Here is a 6,000-nt window from a genome sequence, read left to right as displayed (position 1 = left end):
AAAGAAAGAAAGAAAGAAAGAAAGAAAGAAAGAAAGAAAGAAAGAAAAGAAAGTTTCCCCGAGGTAAGGAGCCCTTCCCTCTGCAGAGCCAAAGGGCCTAGGTCACGGCACCAAGCGGGGGCTGGTCCTGGGGAGGGTCATCGAAGGCACCCTCTACTGAAGGAGGCACTTGAGTCACTGTAGGCCCCTCAAGAGCAGCCATTCGAATACCTGAGAAAAGAGGTACTCAGCCAATGTCACTCAGTTGAATCCTGGCTTCCTAACCCACCGAGGCTGACCGGATGAGGTCTTCTGTTCTCCACTGCATGCATTTCTCCTGCAGGGGCTCTCAGGCTTACCCTGACTTGGCACCATTCTGCAAATCTGACCTCCTGCTCACTGGGCACTGACCCTGGCCTCCCCTTTCACACGTCACTGGTCTGGGCCACCAGGGCTCTCTCCATTCCCACATATAAATCGGGGCTGTCCATTGCCATCCAAACTGATGGATGCAAGAGCAGCTGGGCCACTTCGTCCTTGAAATTCATTCCTCTCGGTTTTTCCAGCATCACATTTTTGTTTTCTCCTCCTGGGTCTTAGGCTTTTGTGGACTCCTTCATTCATCCCACCAGGATGTAAGTGGCTGTTTTTAGTGTTGGTCCTTGGTCATTGTGGTTGGGTCTGGCAATCGGTGGTGAGCAAGACGGTCAGGACCTGCGTTATAGAGTACACAGTGTACGAGGGCCCTCGGGGTCCTGTTCTGAGCCCCTCCCATGCCCCTCCTCCCTGCGCTCTCCTGATCATCTCAGCGACACACTTATGACCGCCAAGCCCCACGCTCTGCCCAGAACTTCCTCCAGACCTGCATCTCTTACTGTGTGGGGAACATTTCCATCTGGATGGTCCACAAACAACTCAAACTTGCAAGGTCCCCACCAAACTCATGATCATCTTCTCCAGCCTCCTGTCCCCTATGGCTTGTCTCACCAACTGGGGAGATATTTTTCACCCTTCCTTATGGCACTTCACAACCATCTGCCCCCTAAAGAACGCACCCCTCTTTCCTTCCCACGGCCAGCGCTCTAGGCCTGCATCACGGGCACGGCCCCAGCCCCTCTTCCTCGTCCAGCTTGTTCCCTCCAAACCATTGCATGGACACAGCCAGAGGGATCGAAATTAAGGCTGAACAGCCCCGTGCCTGTCAGTGGATAAACGAATCAACAATTTGCAGTATACCCACGCAGTGGAATATTATAATATTATTACTCATCCTTAAAAAGCAATGAAGTGCTGGTACGTGCTACAGCACTGGTGAACCTCAAAAACACGAAGCCAAGTGAAGACAGCCAGATACGAAAGGTCATGTGGTGCATGCTTTCATTTATGTGAAACGTCCAGAATGGATCGATCCATAAAGGCGGGATTGATGGCTGCCAGGAGCTATGGGGAGGGGCACTGGGGAGAAACTACTTCGCAGGGAAGGGGTTTTACTTTGAGTAATGAACATGTTTCGTCGCTACATAAAGGTGATGGTTGCCCAACACCGTGCATGTACTAAATGCCACTAAATTGTTCACTTTAAAGTGGCTAATTTTACTAATCTCACCTCAATGATTCATTTTTTTTTTAAACACCACCTCATACTCATTAGGAAAGCTCCTACCCAAAACAAACACACAAACAAAAGGCCAAACAAAAGAAAAGGAGTATTGGCAAGAATGCAGAGAAACCGGAACTCTTGTGCACCGCTGGTGGGAATATGAACAAGGGCAGCCTCTCTGCGAGACAGGATGGCAGCTCCTCAAAAAGTTAAAAATAGAAATACCATCTGACCGAACAATTCCACTTTCAGGTCCATAGCCCAAAGACCCAAAGACTGGAAAGCAGCATTTCAAAAAGATACTTGTAGGACCACATTCACAGCAGTGTTATTCACAAGAGCTAAAATGTGTCCATTGACTGGTGAATGGATAGACAATAATGGTGTAAATACACACACTGGAATATGATTCAGCCTTAAAAAAGAAAGATTCTGCAATAGGCTGCAACATGGGTGAACCTTGAGGACGTGATGCTAAGTGAAATCACCCAGGCACAAAAAGAAGAATGCTGCGTGATCCCACTTGAATGAGGTCCTTGGAGTGGGGTTGGCAAAGGATGGGGGGAGGGGAGTCAGTGTTGCGTGGGCACAGAGTTGCAGCTTTACAGGATGAGAAGAGCTCTGGGATGCGTGGTGCTGATGGGGCACAACAGTGTGAGTGCATCTAATACCGCTGAACTGTACACTTACACTTGTTTACAAGAGTAAATTTTGTTCTAGTGTAGTTTATTTATTTTCTTCAAGATTTTATTTATTTATTTATTTATTTATTTATTTATTTATTGAGAGAGAGCACGCGTGCGCTCACATGTCGGGGGAGGGGCAGAAGGAGAGAGAGAATCCCAAGCAGACTCTCCATGCTCAGCACGGAACCCGATACGGAGCTTGATCCCACGACCCTGAGATCATGACCTGAGCCGAAATCAAGAGTCAGACGCTTAACCGACTGAGCCACCCAGGTGCCTCTCAAGTGTTGTTTTTTTCCCCCCACAAAAAAAAATGTTTCAAAGTAAATCGGACCCTGTCAGTATCTCCTCAGTTCCCTGTCATGGCTCTGCTCTTAGGATGAGGTTCCAGCTCCACAGGTTGGCACCCAAAGCCCCCGGGACCCGGCTCCCCCACCTCTCAGGCCCTCTGCCCTGCTGCTCCCCATACACGGTCTTCACTCCACAGTCTCAGCTACTGACAGTTTGTCACACAAGCCAACCACTTTCTCTAATGCTGTGGGCCTTCACACATGCTATTCCTTCTGCCCGGGACACTTTTCCCCACCTCCTCTCCAGCGGCACACTTCAGCCTTTAAAACTATGCTTAGGGATTATTTTCTCTAGGAAGCCTCTTTCTGCCTCCCTGCTCCCAGGTCAGGGGGCTGTGGGCTCCCCTCTGTTGTGGTACTGATGTCACAGTGCTATGTAGACAGCACTTTCCTGCCAGGCTGTGTGCTGCCCAAAACCGCAGACGAGGCTTCATTCGCCTCCGTGCATGAGTCAGCAGAGGAGGGAAGAGTGGTAGCGTGGAGACTACGGAGAGTACCGAGCTCTTAGTCTAGGCGGGTAAGACAAGAGCACAGAGGAGGCAGAGATGAAGGGTGGTGGTGTGTAGCCGAGAGGGCAGTGCTGTCCATGCCACGGAGCCCCAGAAGCTTCTTGGAGGTGGGCATTTGAGAGGGCAACATTTCTCCAGAAGGAGATGGCAGTCACTGGAAAAGCATGGGGAAAGACACAGTGGTAGGCAGTTGCTTGGCATGGAGAAGGAGCAGAAAAACAACTAGTCATCTTCAAGCCATGACTTTGCAAAATTTCCAAAGCCATACAAGCCTTTTTAGAAACAAAGGCACAAGGAACCCCAATCCATAAAAAACACACAAGTGGAACAAGATGTGAGAGATCTGAAAGCTCTATTCTGCCCCCACCAACACTCCCACCAACCCAACTACCACACACCATCCCAACCAACACGAACCATCCCAACCACACACACCATCCCAACCCCATACACCATCCCACCCCCATACACCATCCCAACCACAGACACCATCCCAACCACTACGAACCATCCCAACCACCACGAACCATCCCAACCACCACACACCAGCCCAACCACCATGAACCATCCCAACCACACACACCATCACAACTACACATGCACCATCCCGACCACGCACACACCATCCCAACCACTATAAACACACATCCCAACCACACCCACACCATCCTAACCAGCACACACACCATCCCAACCACCACACACCATTCCAGCCACTACAAACACACCATCCCAACCACCACACACACCATTCCAGCTATCACAGACATCATTACAACCACTATATACACCATCCCAACCACCACATACACATTATCCCAACCACCACACACCATCCCAGTCACACACAGTCACAACCACCATACACACACCAACCCCCACCACATGGTATGTGTACACCATCACAACCGTCATATACACACAAACACCACCACATACACACCATTCACACACACACACCATTCCACACATCCCATCGTCATTCTCACCAGAACACAGGAAACCAGCAGACAATGGGTACAGGTAGAGCAATGGCTAGAAGTGTAACTTTAAGAGCAATAGGAACTAGTCACATGGGACCTTATGAGCAAGGCTGAGGCGCTCCAACTTCCTCCTGAGGGCCATGGAGAGCCATGGAGGGTCCTGAGCAGAAGGACCCCTTAGCTGCAGTGTGGAGATGGTGTAGAGAGTCACCTGAGCTGGCCATGGCTAGCCTGCCCAGACAAAGGCCCTGAAAGATGCCAATGGGACCCTCACTGTTCTTCTAGTTCAGGGTGGGTAGGAGAGTGTCCCCAGGCTGGCATGGCAAGAATTCTCAGGACTGAAGACCTGGGACCAAGTCCAAGCCAGCATTCTCATGCCTCCTGAAGCTGGGACAAGACTCCATGTTCTGGCCGTGGTCTAGATGAACTCAGGGCAATTGTTGGAGGCAGGGAGGCCAGGGGAGGCTGGTGGTGGCTGGGTAGTGGCAGTGGAGATGAGAGAAAAAGGAGCAGACTGGAGAGATGGGGGTCCCTGGAATTGAAAAGACTAGGTGTGGGGGGTGAGGGAGACAGAGGGATCAAAGAGGAGCCCGGATGTCTGGCTGGGTGACCGGTGTGTGGAAATGCCACTCACTGAGATAGGGACACGGGAGAAGGAAGAGGCTCAGGGGACGTAATGATTCCATTTGAGGTCTGTGGGGCCTGCAGGACAGCCTGACCTTGTTGTTCAGGGCAGGGCAGCGCAACAAACCAAGGAGAGAGGTCTGGAGGGAGACCCAGCTGGGAGTCACCAAAGCCCACAAAGATAGTAACAAAACCCCCAGGATAGAAGAGATTGCCCAAAGCATCTGTGGCCAGCAAGACCCCTGCTACGGTGAGGGCACAGGGGCCTTCTCGGATCCTTCTGACCAACCGAGGTCCCTGGGAAATTGTCCCCCCTGCACCGTTTCTTCCCTGTTGCCACGCTTGCTCATCTAGGGTGACTAACTAGTCCTGTGTACCCAGTATCTCCCCTGATCTTAAAACTGACAGTCCTGCATCCTGGGGACCCCTCAGTCCCCGGCAAACCACGGCAAACCAGGACAATTGGCCACCTGTGGCTTATCGCAGAGAATTATCACAGTTTTAAGGACTTGGTTAGTGTCTGTCTTCCCTAGTCAATGGGTGTAGCACTTAAGAGTCAGAGGAAGGTGAAGGATGCCAGGAGGGGCTAGGGACTGGTTTGGAAGGTAGGGGGAAAGCCTCAGGAAAGCATCTTGGGTCTTTTTCATCCCAGGAAATTGGTGCACCCCAGATCTGGTGGCTCAGGATCAGGGAGCGGTTTGGCCTTCCAGGGTCCCCCAGGCCACTCGTCCCCATCGTCATCCCTCTTTCTTCCACAGAAGCCATCAGTTTCCCGGAGACACCATGGATCCCTCCTTGCGGCCCCACAAGGTGGCGCTGCGCCCAACGCCAGCCCCGGCGTTGCCAGGCGGGCAGAGGGACCTGGAGAGCCTCTGGCCAACCCTCTGAGCCGGCTCCCCCATCCCCCTCCGCGGCCTTGGGCGCTCAGGAACGGTCTGGTGGAAGAAGACACCCTGCTGCACCCACAGTGCACACAGTCTTTCTCTCTCACCAGGCACACCTATACTCAGACACGCTCTCCTGCCCACGCAGACCCCGAATACCCTTGACCCTGACAGCCCTGCAGGCACATGCTTGGCAGAGCCAGGACAGGCCTGAGGGGTCATCACTTCCGGTCCCCTCTAGGATGGCGTCCTCACAGGCACACACACAGGAGCATCCGTCCACGAATACACGCGCAGAGCTGCCTCCTGAAGCCGGGCATCCTTCCCCTCATGCTGAGCACAGGCCCCCGCTTCCCTGAGCCTCCCTTTCTCCACAACCCCTGCC

The sequence above is a fragment of the Callorhinus ursinus genome, unplaced genomic scaffold (assembly GCF_003265705.2).
Source record: "Callorhinus ursinus isolate GAN/ISIS: 27379988/994484 unplaced genomic scaffold, GSC_fseal_2.0 scaffold9, whole genome shotgun sequence".
In the NCBI taxonomy this organism is placed as follows: domain Eukaryota; kingdom Metazoa; phylum Chordata; class Mammalia; order Carnivora; family Otariidae; genus Callorhinus; species Callorhinus ursinus.
The sequence above is the reverse complement of the archived record's forward strand: the minus strand, read 5'-3'. Positions refer to the sequence as shown.